Source organism: Microtus pennsylvanicus, chromosome 3 (assembly GCF_037038515.1).
Source record: "Microtus pennsylvanicus isolate mMicPen1 chromosome 3, mMicPen1.hap1, whole genome shotgun sequence".
In the NCBI taxonomy this organism is placed as follows: Eukaryota; Metazoa; Chordata; class Mammalia; order Rodentia; family Cricetidae; genus Microtus; species Microtus pennsylvanicus.
This window is the reverse complement of record NC_134581.1, coordinates 87,958,536-87,972,915: the sequence shown is the minus strand read 5'-3', so window position 1 is coordinate 87,972,915 and position 14,380 is coordinate 87,958,536. Positions and strand designations below refer to the sequence as shown.

Below are 14,380 nucleotides of genomic sequence, written 5' to 3'. Positions count from 1 at the left end.
TGTGGCAGAAATGGAAACAGTACAGATTCGATGCTCAGTGGAGGATCCCTCAGCCACCAGATCGCCTCTGTTCACAGTTCACTAGTCAGGGAGGGTGAGCTCATGGGCTGAGACCCTCCTGAGCCTATGGCTCCATCTCCTCCATTTTGAAGGAGATTTTGTTTTATAAAAATGGAAAACAAGAGCTTCTAAATCTTTCCAAGGACCCTGGTGTGTTATTTTATACCCCTCCTCCCCCCACCACATACCCTGTAGATTTGGATTCCTCCTCCTTCCATACCGTAATTAGGGACCTCGCCTCTCATCCCCCCAAGAAGCCGCGTCTGAAGTCTGGAGGACTTTCTAAGAACGTTTCTTTTTTGCCAGTCTACCCCAGCCAGAGCTGGGGCAGGGTTTGTGAGTAGTTCTTCGAGGCTGGCCAGCTTGCTTACTGCTCCAGGGATGCTGCCTTGGAGAGGAAGCACCCACCATGCACAGTGTGACCTGGAAAACCTTGCAGCGAGGGCAGCTCAGAGCAGTGTAGAATGGGATCCCCAAGAAGGCCATTTGGGGGGCCTAGGACCCGAGGCTTCAGCATGCAGTGAGAACCCAGAAGCCCCAAGACCTGAGGCTTTCAGCCTGGACTTGGAGAATTTGAGTGACATGGGAGGGTTGGTCACCCCCCCTGTGGGCAGTCTAGGACAGCATCACTGCTGGGACAAAACCCTCAGTTCTCTCCAGTGCGGGAGAATTGCCTGTATTCTGTCAATCATATTTCAAATAAACGCTGATTGGCCAGGCAGGAAGTATAGGTGGGAAAACCAGACAGGAAATAGAAATGAGGTAATGAGAACAGGAGAATTCTGGGAAGGAGGAAGTTGATTCTTCCCACTCCTGCCCAGACCACCGAAGTAGCAGGATGTGATCTGCCCCACTGAAAAGGTACTGAGCCACATGGCTAACATAGATCAGAAAAATGGGTTAATCAAGATACGAGAGTTAGCCAGTGAGAGACTAAAGCTAATGGGCCAATCAGCTTATAATTTATGGAGACCTATGTGTGATTTTCTTTGCGGCCAAACAGTTGTGGGAACCAGGCAGGACAGAAGCAACAAAGAAGCAGGCCCCTGTTCATGTTACACTCTGGTCCACTGGTTGATGGCCATCCAGCTGTCCAGGGAAAGCCCCAGATACATATGGACTTCCTCAGCTGCACAGAGGCATTATGACTAGGTTGCCATATACCAGGGGGTGGTTGGGGAAGAGGAGACAGAGAGGTGCTGTCCCCAGAAGAATGGGAACAACTGGTCTTGGAGCTCTAGGTGGGGGTGGGTTGGTACAATTCAACAATGGGCTAGGCCCAATCTCCTCACCTTGAGGGTCCTTTTTCTCACAGAGGGGCCAGTGGATGTCCCCTCCATCTCCCAAAAGCCTGTGTGCAAACAACATTGAAAAGTTGGCCTTTTTTTTTTCTGGGGGAAAAATCTTGACTTTCCAGCATTTCAAAATTATTCTTAAGGCAAAATCCTTTTTAGAGCACTCTGAGGCCTAATGGCACAGAGACCAGCAGAAATAAATCTTTAAAAAACCCATCAGGGATTTCCTGAGAAACCCCGTCATATTGCTGCTATTTGGTCTAGCTACTCAGGTGGGATCCAATCTTGAATTCCTCGCTGGTAAGCTTAGGTCAGTCTGGGTCACAGCACAGAAGGTACTAAGCGTGAAAGCTCAAGGGAATGAGAAGCAAGGCTTTAACCAGCCAGTCAGCCAATTAGTCGGTTAATGAATTCCCACTGAACACTTGTGCTTTGCGGGGCCCTGAGGGGTAGAGGACCGGAGGAGCTCACCCTAGCCACTTTGACATGCCTTCCATTCATGGAGCAACTGTTGAAATGCAGGTTCTGACTCACTGAGTCTGGGGTTCGGTGAATCTACATTTTCCCCAAGGTGTCCCAGTGACATCATCACTCATGGCCCTCAGTACCTTCCTGAGTGGCAGGGCTGCCCCCACCCCGAGTGCACAGGGCAACCAGCTCAGGTTCCAAGAGGCTCTGGAAGGCGAGAGAGTGAAGAGCACACGTCTATTCCCAGACTTCATCCAGCTCAAGGGATGGCAGGGGACATAATGACCACCAGCTCAGCTCCGTGAAGAATGATATGAGATCCAAGGCGCTGTTCTTAACTGGGTGCGACTGAGCAGGTGAGGTGGGGTCAGCAAAGCTATAGCACACAGTGCCTATCGTGATAGCAGAACCTTGTCACGAGGAGAGGGGCCAAGCAGGAATAATGGCTCAGGTATCTAATGCTAAGCCAAATCTCCGCTCTGGGCGTCTGTGCGATGCATCCTCTCACCCACGTCTCTCCCGTCCCCTTTAATAGCTTGGTGCTGCAAATCATAAACGCACAGCCGTTAAGTAACCTGCTAACCTGCTTAAGGCTGCAGCGCCTGAGTGGCAGGGCCGGGTTCCTCTTGACTTCACACGCTCTGCGCGCAGGCTGCTCCCCGCCAGCTCTCAGAGTCTGGCCAAGCTGTTCCATGCTTCCATGGCTTCGAGAAAGCTGACCCAGCTTGCAGCCAGACTGACAGACACCTGATCTGTGCCAGGAAGCCAATTAATATTGACTGCCGTGTTCCTAGGCTGCTAGCGGCATGGTTGCTTCTCTGCTCTCTGGGGCTGTCTTCTCCCTGGGCCTTCCGGCTTCTTTCCAGATACCCCAGAGCCAGATGACAGCATTGTCCCTCATTGTTCCCAGGAGATCGAGACCCCCCCCCCCCTGTGGTCCAGGGAGCATCACTCCTGCTGGGAGAATCACTAACGCTGTCCCCCTTCCCTCGCGGAAGAGTCTGCGTACACACTGGACCCTACACAGCAGACTGGGTGGCAGCCACTTGTTCCGTTCTTACTCCCCCCCCACCCCCCACTGGATTACTCTTCGTCTGAGAGAGTCTACTTCTGCCAGGAGTCAAGGGAAATACTTTGCTCCTCCGGAATACTGTGCCTAGTGCAGTGTACATGCTGGTAGCAAACAGAACCCATGCTGGGCACTGACCTCTGCTGCCTACAGAAGCTGATAGGAGGCGCCAGTGAGTCACAGCTGCCCTGGGCTCTCTAGGCAGACCCTGCATAGCTGCTTACCAGTCTTGGACAGATAACAGGCGTTCTCCTATTTTAACTCAGATGTAATGTTTTCTCACACCTCGTTTTCTTTTCTTTTCTTTTTCTTTTTCTTTCCTTTTTTTTTTTTTTTGAAATGGGGTCTCAGTATATACCAGACTGGCCTCAAGCCAAGGATGATCTTGAAATTCTGGTCCTCCCGTCTCCACCCCTGGAGTGTTGGGATTGTAAATATGTGCCTCTTAGCCTGGTTTGCATTGGATAATTTGTTTTATAAAGACTTGAAATACTTCTTTCTCTTTAGTCTAGGAAAAGCAATTATCCAAACAGACAGTAAATGTAAACAAAATCGTTCTGACTTAGGGAGCACAGGAAGGCATGGTGAGGACCGTAGCTTAGGGAGCACGGGAAGGCACGGTGGGGACCGTAGCTTAGGGAGCACGGGAAGACACGGTGGGGACTGTAGCTTAGGGAGCACGGGAAGACACGGTGGGGACCGTAGCTTAGGGAGCACGGGAAGACACGGTGGGGACTGTAGCTTAGGGAGCACGGGAAGGCACAGTGGGGACTGTAGCTTAGGGAGCACGGGAAGACACGGTGGGGACTGTAGCTTAGGGAGCACGGGAAGACACGGTGGGGACTGTAGCTTAGGGAGCACAGAAAGACACGGTGGGGACTGTAGCTTAGGGAGCACGGGAAGACACGGTGGGGACTGTAGCTTAGGGAGCACGGGAAGACACGGTGGGGACTGTAGCTTAGGGAGCACAGGAAGACACGGTGGGGACTGTAGCTTAGGGAGCACGGGAAGGCACGGTGGGGACTGTAGCAGCCCTGTATAAGTGTGCTGTGGAAGGACGGTGTCAGGGTGGTGTGGTGTGGAATTGAGGCTGTGCATCGACTGCTTTTCTTCTAGGAACGAAAAGATTTGGAGATGGAGCTGGGCACTGGGGTGCCTGAAGCAGGAGGCTCGCCAGTGTGAGAGCAGCCTTGGCTACACAGCAAGTTTCAGAGAGAGCCGACTAGGCCACACAGGGAGACTCTGTCCGAATAGTAAAAGAAAAAAAAAGATAACGCATTATCATCTGTGTTATGATGGTGGGTTCAATTTTGGAAACATTGTACAAGGTAAAGAAATAGGTGTCTGGGAACCATGTTCGGCATCTGCCAAATTATGTTTCTGGGCTCCTGTGTGGGAGAGGGGCCTCCTCTCTGAGTGAGGTAGACTGTACTTTGAGCTATGGTGTTCCTGGCACATTTTCTCTTGTCTTTACTGCTGGTGCACTGGCAGGACAAAAGGAGGCAGGGGCTTCAAACTGGGCACGCTCCCCAACAGAGAGGGGTCAAGGGCTGTCTCCTCTGTTCCTACAAGCCCTGGCTGCTCCATACAACCTTATCCTCCCAGCCCCTCTGTCATGCAGATGGACACCTCTTCCTCATGAGTAAGCACTCCTTCCGGAGGGCTGCAGGGAACAGCACACTGGGCAATGGGCTATGGTCGTCCATTTCACTAATGGTGGTGGCGAGGCTCTCAATGGGAAGAGAGTTCTGATTGCAAATGCAAGCCCTTCAGAGAGGCTGTAAGGACAAGTGAGCAGAGCAGGTCACCTCTCCACTGCCACTGTCTGTCTTAGATGCAATGGATGCCAATCACCAGCAGTAAGTCATGGTGGCATAGTAGGACTGTGGCACCATGCCAGGTAAGTGGGGCTGAATGCAGGTGCCAGCGCTTATACCCAGGCTGTTGCTATGTCTTGCGAGGCTCACAAGAGCTTGAGGAATACATGTTTTTTTTTTTAACTTTGCTCTAAGCAGAAGGCCCTGGAAAAAGGCTCTCCTACAACCACAGTAAAGATCTCTTGTGGCTTTAGGGACAGTGACAAGCATAGGCCATGCTCCAGGAGCAGGGCAAGGGGCACTTGATAGAGTGTAGAGCCAGGAGCAATGCGACTCTAGGAATAGATGGTGTCAGAAGGGACACGTCATCACTGCAGGGCTGTATCTGTGCACAGTGCTCTGGTTGCCGGGCTATGGGCTGAGAAAAGCTCCACCCAAGGGAATGGTAAGCAGAAGTCAGGGGTGGATGAGGGCTCCTCTCCATCAGCCTTGTACAGACTCCGTTCTCTGGGGATCTGTCACAGACGTGCAGTCTCCTCTGCTCAGGACACCCCTGGCCTGCATCCCAGCTGCCTCTGCTCCTCAGAGGAGAGCCCTGAAAGCGGCCCTTCAGCATAAGGCGCATGCAGAGTCAAGCCAGAGAAAAAGACAGGGGACTGAAGTCGAGGCAGAGTCACTCCGCTGTGCCACCCTTGGGCTCAGATATGAAGGCCAGAGCACCATGCTTAGAAAGGGGCGTCTGTGCTGTGTTCCCCACAGCTTCAAACTCTGCTAGCTTTATTTATCTTCTAGCTTTATTGTAAGCATGTGTTCAGTGTATATCTTGCAGCAGGTTGTACTGTCTTCTTTGTAGAAAAACTCTGTAAGTAATGTGGGGCGTGCATGCCTGTGTGTGTATGTGTGTGTGTGTGCATGTGTGTGTGTGTGTGTGTGTGTGTGTGTGTGTGCTGACAACTCTGAACTGGGCACTCTACCTATGTTAGCTTGACAACATTAGGTGCTAAATATTATGCACCCATTGTGCAGATAGAAACTGTGGTTTAGAGCAGACAGATGACTTGCCCAAGGCCACATGTAGAGAAGCTGGAGAGCCCAGCCCGGGGCCCACACTACCCAAGTTTCTTCTTGCCCATCAGAATCCAATGATCTTGATTAGGAATTGTAATCCTGACTCTCTTGACCACACCTGTTCCCTGGATCACATTTACCCAATAGATTTCCACCCTTAGTCTCTTTCCCTATAAGGATGCCCATGGAATCATCACGCTAAAGAAACTACTTGCCATCTGATCTTGCCGAATTCCAATGTAATATCCCCGGCCCCTTCGCTAGAATCGCACAGGGACAACTACCGTACATCAGTGTAATCATGGGATAGCAATGGTGTCTGCAGTTCTCCTGGGTTCTTCCAACGCTCTCCCACAGACATGAGACTCTGATAGCATTAGCCCCATTTTAGAGCTGCAAAGTCGAGGTACCTGGTAAAGCATTGGTACTGCCCCTCCTTCTTAGGAAGCCACCAACAGACACACTGAGGCTGTAATGGGGACACTGTGTGATTTCACAGCAGGCCTCACAGGTGACCCTGACTTCTAGCCGCACAACAAAGGGGTCAAGTGGCTCTAAAGAAAGAGCAGAAGGTGAGTTTGAGGCCTTTGGACCCTCAGGCTGCCCAGATCAAGGTGGTGATTGGCTGCTGGCTCAAACAACATCCTTGACCGATACCCCATCACCTGTGTAAGGAAGTCATAAAGCCTCCTGCATTGGCTTCTGGTGTCTGGAGAGAAATAAGTGTCCAATTAGAAGTGCTCTGGACTAATCCCCTGGCTATTGTGTCATTAAAGAAACAGGAATCCTGAGAGCTGTGACGAAGACGCAAGCAGAAGGGGACTAAATGGGGACTAAATGGCCGCTGTGGGATTTCCAGGGAGAGCGGACCAGAAGAGAGGGAGAGGGAGAGGGAGAGGGAGAGGAAGAGGGAGAGGGAGAGAGAGAGAGAGAGGAAGAAGAAGAAGAAGAAGGAGGAGGAGGAGGAAGAGGAAGAGGAGGAGGAGGAAGGGACGGAGGGAGAGAGAGCCCTAGCATTCTGCTTGGTACTTTACTTCTTGAGAACATGCAGGGAGGAAAAAGAGAAACCTCTGTGGAGAGGACTGCTAGCTTCCTTCAGCTGGAATATTCTGTGGCTCACCCTGGATTGCTGCTGGGGGTTGCCCTCAGCCCCATTCGCTTTGATACTTGGCTGGGGCGTACTTGCATAGTGCAAGGTACCCTTCCAGTCCTCTGCAGAAGATGTATGAAAAATCATGAATTAAAAAAAGGCATGAAAATCAACTTAATTCCTTTTCCATTTTCCACACATTTGTATCTGTCTAGTATCTTTTTTCTTTGTAAGCCTGGCATCTCTATGAAAGCAAACACGGTAATTTTAATACGTGTCTTCATTGTAACTCCACATTGTATGAATTCTGCATTAAATAATAAAGAGGATTAATAATTAAATCAAAAATGAAATGAAAAGATACTTGTTTTCCCTCTAAGGCCTGGGGGACAGATTTCGTGGGCTGGTGCCGATGGGTCAGGGATGGTTAGAGAGGATCACATGAAGTGCGGAGCTGAGAACAGCAAGCCAGCAGATGGGGTGAGTGTGGGAATGTTTATGTAGAGGGAAAGGGTGAGGTGAGGGGAGACATGGGCCAGGAGTGAGGGAAAAACAGGGAACAAGGGTACAATAGGTATGGTCCCCAGAATTACAGTTGAAACCTAATTCTGAACACTGTGTGTGTACTATTTACTTAGTCTCTTCAGACAAGACATTTGGTAGTTCTTTCCCCTTGTCTGGTTGATAACACAAGCACAGTGTGTGTGTGTGTGTGTGTGTGTGTGTGTGTGTGTGTGTGTGTGCAAGCTTCATCAAAGCACCAAGTTAATGCTCTAAGTTTAAAACCCAGGCTGGTCAGCTTTAGAGTCTCCCTCAACATCTTCAGAAAACAAGGGAGAGAGAATGGCTTTAGGTCCCAAGGCACAGGAAAGATGTAAATGTCTTTGGAAGATGGATGAAAAAGGGGAAAGTTGGTAAGAACAGGGGAAAAATAGAAGGACAGAGGACTGGAGACAGGAGTTGAGAAGCAGCCAGGCAGTGGTGGCACAGGCCTTTAATCCCAGCACCAGGGAAACAGGCAAGTGGGTCGGTGTGAGTTTGAGGCCAGCCTGGTCTACAGAGCCAGTGCCAGGGCAGCCAGCACTGCACAGAGAAACCCTGTCTCAAAAAAACAGAAGACAAAACAACAACAACAGAGTGGGGAAGCAGAGGTTCTTCTGAAAAGGAAGAAGGAGAACGACCAAGGACTCTGTCATCGTACTTCCTGTGCACCTGTGAGGTTCTTGCCATCATCTTCAGTCTTTTCTATGCCATTTCAAGATGGGTGTTGTCTGGCCCATTTTCCAGGAAGCAAACCAAGAAATCCCGTGATCCCCAGCGTCCTACAATTAACTTCTGGTAGAGGGGACAAGGACTGCTGGGACTGCAAAGTGTGGAAGCGACCGAAGGAGAGAGGAGAGCTAACTGAACAGAGAAGCACACCGAGTCTGCAGATTCAAAGGCAACTGTGATAATGATGGGGACTTTCCCCAAGGTGACAGGAAGGTCATCTCAAGGGTTTTCTTTCGCATACAAGGAAGATTTTACTAAGATCCGTTAGAGAGATAAACAGTTCAGCATAGGTAAAATAACTCCGGAACAAGAATAAAGTGGAAAGGATCAATCCTCCCATTTCAAGAATCACTACACAGCTGGGGTAAACAGGAATGTGGTGGTAGAAGGAGATGCACAGAGCCCAAAGGAGCAGAAAGCCAGAAGAGACCTTCACAACGATAGTCAATGTTCTTGATTAAATTTGTTTTCAACAAAAGTGCAAAAGAAATTCAATGGAGAAAAGATCACCTTTTCAACAAATGAGGAAGGGGTGATCTGACATTAGAGTGCAGGGGGGGGAACTGAAGTCTCTGACTTTATAAAAAAAAAAATCTCAAAATGGATCTTAGCTGTAAGAGGAGGAGAGAGCTTGTGGAAAACGCTTCCGGATCTAGGGTAGCTGGGCAGAGTTCTTACACTTGACATCAAAAGCGTAATCCATACAACAAAAATGACAATGTTCATCATGAACACATCTGCTTTGGAAAAGGGCTTTCTAAGGGGATGACAGGACAGATTACAGAGTGGGAGAAATACTTGCAGAGTGCATATCTGACAAAGGACTCATGCCCACACTGTATAAAAAACTCGAGAAACAAAGAACAATCCAATTAGAAAACAGGCCAGAGATGTTGCAGGACATGAACAGAGAGGAAACGAACACAGTGGAAGGTGCTAGCTCTTTATCCACGGGAACAAAGCAAGCAAACCACAGCAAGCTACTGCACACACCTGTCAGAAAGGCTAGAGCACAGGGGTGACAGCAAATGTCGGCAAGGGTGCAGAGAGGCTGGGCTACTGGTTGCTGTTTGTAGGAATGTAAAATGATAGCCACCATGGAAAAGTTTAAACTAAAAAAAAAAAAGAGTTATTTTGTTATTCACTGATGTGTGCACCTGCACGTGAGTTGTGAACTCCCAGATATGGGGGCTGAGAACCAAAGTCCGATCTACCCAAAGAGCAATGAGTTCTAATCTCGGAGCTGTCTATCCATCTCCTTGACTTTTTTTTTTAATGTAATAAAAAACAAGCTCACTGCATTCATTGTCACCTGATAATGACACAGGGCCACTAAGACAATATGAATAAATGTTTTGGGACTGTGCTCCCAACAGATGACCCCTTTGAAAGCACTGTACTTCCTCTTCGACTTCTCCAGTGCTTGGCAGCCTCTAGCTGGAAACACTCTGGAGCAGAGTAACAGCTTCTCCTTTTAGCATGATCCGACCCAGCTGTTTCGTTGACTTTGTTTTAGAGTGAATCTCTTCTGCATCATCTAATACAAGGTGCACGTACTCATCAAAGCCAATAATACAACCTTCTATCCGAATATTCATTTGCTCACACAGCCAGACCTGAATCCCAGATCTCTTTTGCAAGATCAGGAGGCTGGAATGGGAGAGAAGCTGAGAGGCAGCATTCCCAGCCCTGGTGGCCACTTCAGGGCCATGATGAGGTGCCTGCCAAACCCCACCCAACTTCTTCCCCTTCATCTCAGACACTCTGGCCAGCCTGGGGGTTTGTCCTTGGTGACCAGGAAGTGCTGTTGCTACCTGCTAACTGGCCAGATTAACCCTGACCTTTGCTCCCAGCCTGCTCAGGTCCCCAATGACAGCAGAATTTAACATTTAAGCTCCAGCCAGGATCTCCAGAGTCATGTGATAAAGGTTCGTTTTTGACATTTAGCATTAACACAACTCTTGGCAAAGGTTGCTGTCACCATGGGCTCTGTTGACAAGAATAGCTCCCTTATCAGAAAGTCGAGGTAGGAGGAACTGGACACCCAGGACAGCCACCCAGTCCCTTCCACTGGGCTTCCTCTCCTCACTTTTAAAATAATTTTAAAGAAGGCCACTTCTTATGTAAGTAATTTTATTCAAACTTCTCCCTGTAATTCCTTGTATCTAAACTCTCATTCTCCTGTCTCTAGAAAGGAAGAAAAGAAAGGAAGGAAGGAAGGAAGGAAGGAAGGAAGGAAGGAAGGAAGGAAGAAAGAAAGAAAGAAAGAAAGAAAGAAAGAAAGAAAGAAAGAAAGAAAGAAAGGAAATGTTCCCAAGGCTGACAAGCGTCTTAGCAGACAGTTGATGATGGGGGTCCCTTCAGAAACACTGCCTCTCAGTGGCCAGTTCACGCAGTGAGAAGCTTAGTCTGAAAATGGGTACACTGAGCCGCCGGTGGAGTCCTGCCTCCACTCAATTTCTCTCCATTGTCCTCCACTCCCTGCCTAAAAATCTGGTCAGTATAGGCTTGAAAAATACAGGCAAGTTTTAGCTAATGTTCTTAATGGAAAACAACCCCGCCTAAATGAGTATATCCAAAAGGCTCCTGGAAACAGCCTAAATGCCCCTTGACTGAAGAATGGGTAAAGAAGATGTGGTACATTTACACAATGGAGTACTACACAGAGGAAAAAAAATAATGACATCTTGAAATTTGCAGGCAAATGGATGGATCTAGAAAACATCATATTGAGTGAGGTAACCCAGATCCAGAAAGACAAATATAATATGTACTCACTCATAAGTGACTTTTAGACATAAAGCAAAGAAAAAAACAACCTACAATTCACAAATCCAGAAAACCTAGACAACAAGGAGGACCCTAAGAGAGTCTACCCGGAAAGTAGAAAAAGACAAAATCTCCTGAGTAAATTGGGAGTGTGGGGCTCATGGGAGAGGGTAGAAATAGAGGGAGGAAGAAGGGAGGGGAGGGGATATATATATATATATATATATATATATATATATATATATATACAAAAAATCAAAAGACTCCAAAATTATTTATTCCTGGGGGCATGCTAGGATGCTGAACTGATTCTAAATAACATTCAGAAGTGGGTGGAATTTTCAGGTATATGAACTTCCAGCATTTACTTCAGGGGCTTGGCCCCAGAAGGCATGCAGAATCCCAACACCTTAAACATGAGTGGGAACTCAAGACTGGGCACCCTGCTGTGTGGTAACCTTCATCACAAATGACCATAACAGTTTTAGAAGGCTCCTGGATTGATGGACCAGAAACCCAGTCACACAGTTGCAGAGGACCCCAGAGGGAACTTGCAACTCATGCATCATGTACCAGAGGAAGCAAGGCCATGGGACCCACAAAGAGAGGTGTTCTGCATGCCCAGCATGTGGAAGGCAGCCTCAGGGAAATCTATACTGGGGAATCCTGCTGAGAACTGACTTTATACAGAGTAGGTATTTCGGCTTCTGGACAGCTCTGGACAGAGGGGATGACCAGTCCCATCTGTCTCCTGCCCTCCCCGTCTTCTCTCCCCCCACAGCTGACCTGCTTGCTAGATGGAGCATAGAACGCACTCATTTTATGCTAAAAACAGACACGGTCTTAAGCAAGAAATGCTGCTTCTGAGTGGCCAGCAGTTGGTAGCTGTCTTGGAGAGGCGATGCCAGGGTACTGGGCTCTTTTCTGTTAGAAAGCTAGGTAGTAAGTCCGGGGAAGATGGCTGGGTGTTGTTGGAGGATGAAGTTATTTCTGTGATGATTCCTCTTTCAACGGTGGTCTGATTCAGTCGTGCTCCCAAGCACACCCTGGACCATACAACTTGCCCTGGAAGCAGAGCTTTCCCCTGTAAGACTAGTACATGTTTAATAATCTCTGATCCCAAGGGGTCTAACCAACCCTTTTATGTCAAAACCCAGTTCAATCTGCTTCTAAATTCCCACATCACTCTGTTCTGCTCACTTGCCAGAGCCTAGGAAACGCTGGGATGGGATTTAAAATGGTATTCACCTAAACCAGGCACCATGTGCGTCCTGCCTCTAATCCCAGCCCTCCAGAGGCAGAGGTTGGCTGATCTCTGTGAATTCAAGGCCAGCAGCAGCTACAGAGTGATACTTGGTCTCTCAAAACAAAATAAACAGCGATGGGGGAGACATACCTAAGCAAAGGCATTGCCTGAGAGGATTAGATGTGCCCTTTAGGGCCCAGAGTTCCTTTTGCTTTTGTTCCTTCTAGAAACAGGAAAACCAAACTCCATCGTACAGGACTTGTGTCCAGGTTGGCATCCCAGTTCCATAAATACCAGTAGCTTTTCCCGACTTTCCCACGTGGGAATGTGCTCTGTGAACTAGGCAGCTTGCTTATGTTAACGAATAGGTATGTACAATTTGGAGTCAGATATAGATGAGAATCTCCTGTCATAAGCTGTGTGTTAAAAGCAAGTTACTCATCCTCCCTGGGCTGCCGTTTCTAACCTGTAGGGTAGGATTGGTAACTCCTGCTTAACCTAGAAGAATCTTAGAGTTTTCGGTAAACATACATATTCCTGTGGGTCATCATGTATTTGAAAAGGTCCTCAGTTTTTAGTACGGATACTGGGCAGGCTAGAACCTCCTACTTCCCCTTGGGAGTATTCCGTGGAATTTTGAGGAGCTAGCACTGACCAAAGTCGGTTCCACAGCCCCAGGATAGAAAAGCCCCCCTCCCAGTGGTCTGTCCTTGCATTTGAGAAAAACCCTGACAGAATCAGGGTCTGCAGAGCGGATCTCCAGGAAGAAACACGGTCAGGGAAAGAAAAAAACAAAAATACTATGACAGTATACTCGCCCTCCTCAGCTTTTATCTTTAACCTTTTCTTTCTTTTTTTTCTTTTCTTTTCCCTTTCTTTTTGAATATGGAAAAGATGTTTTAAAAAGAATGAAAGCATGTAAGTAGCGTCCAGTGCACGGGGGCGGGGTGGAGAAGTGGCGGGGGGGGGCGTCTGGCACCACAAGAGAGGCTTTCCAATTTGACCACAAATCAGCTGAAGCCGAGAGTCTAAGGTTCAGGGGTTCGTCCCACCTGGCTATCTCGGCACCCACTTGAAGGTAGAGCTGTTAGTGGGAGCAAGGTTCTCTTTATCTCCTCCCACAGCCTGGTCTGGCAAGCCAAAGATGGAAGGCTGTTTCGGGCGCCCAGGTATCGGGTCTGGCGCCGAAAGCAGGGGCGTTTACAGTCCTCGGGAGGCTGGACTCCTCATCTCCCGGAGGCCGGCTGCTAAAGCCAAGCTTGGGTTTGCTGAACTTTGGACCTCGGGATCTTGTTCCCATCCCATCGCAACCTGGCAGGCTCAGGGGTGCGGGGCGGTGTACGCCTGCTTTCAGAACCAAAGGACCCCCGTTCCGGTCGGGCTTGGGGAGTCGCTGGGCTGGGGAGGGACTCAAGGGAAAAGGAGACAACTTACTTGTAGAGAAGGGAGCTTCTCTGAACCCCTGGGGCTAACTTCTGGCCGTCCTTCCAAGGCGGTGCAGGTGGCGCTCAGGGTTCTCCCGGGGATTCCCTAGCCTCAGGCATTGCCGACCTCCTGGCAGCTGCCCTGTGCTACTCAGGAGTCGCAAGTCGTGCGGGCAGAGGCGCCTAAACCTCCCGCCCCTTCACGGGTCTGCCTCGCCCTTCTAGCTAGAGAGAGCAGCAGGAGGCTCTTCGCTGTCCTTCTCCTCCCCGCCCTTCTCTCTTCTCCCGCCTCATCCCCTCCCGTCCCCCTGGGTTCTCCTCCTTCTGTCCCCCTACAATTGAATCTCTGGAAAAGAACACGATTTAAAGGGCCACAGGCAAAGAAGAACAACAAGGAAAGACAGCAATGTGGGAAAATGCGTGCACAAAGGGGCAGATAGTGGAGATGGGTGGGGGCTGTAGGTATCGGGGTCGCAGTCACTTGGCAAGGAGTTGGGTGCTGGAGGCCTATCAGAGAGAGCTAGCAGCCTCCGCCCTTGTCTTGCCCACTGCCCCCCCTCTCTTCTGGTTCGCCACCTCCCTCCTGGACCTCCCTAGTGATGCTCCTGTGCTTCTAGCCAGAGACCTAAACGGGCTGATGTTGAGTTTGTGAGAGCGGCCCCGTGTACATGTGGGAAGGCTCGCGTGTATATGTGTGTATGTGTGATCGCTCGTGTGTGCGCCCATGGATGTAAGCGCCCCCGCTAGTGTGTGAGCGCCCGCGTGTAAAGGCTACAGAGGCGCAGACAGGAGAAACTCTCGG

General features: G+C 49.3%; 1 protein-coding gene across 1 annotated transcript in view; it reads right to left on the bottom strand.

The window, feature by feature from the left end:
* Positions 1-13,893, bottom strand: part of Kcnj5 (potassium inwardly rectifying channel subfamily J member 5) — a 31,192-nt gene extending 17,299 nt beyond the window's left edge. Inside the window, exon 1 of the mRNA XM_075966422.1 lies at positions 13,589-13,893. The gene's annotated coding sequence lies outside the window, so the exon portion shown is untranslated. The remainder of the gene's footprint in view (positions 1-13,588) is intronic.
* Positions 13,894-14,380: the final 487 nt, after the last annotated feature.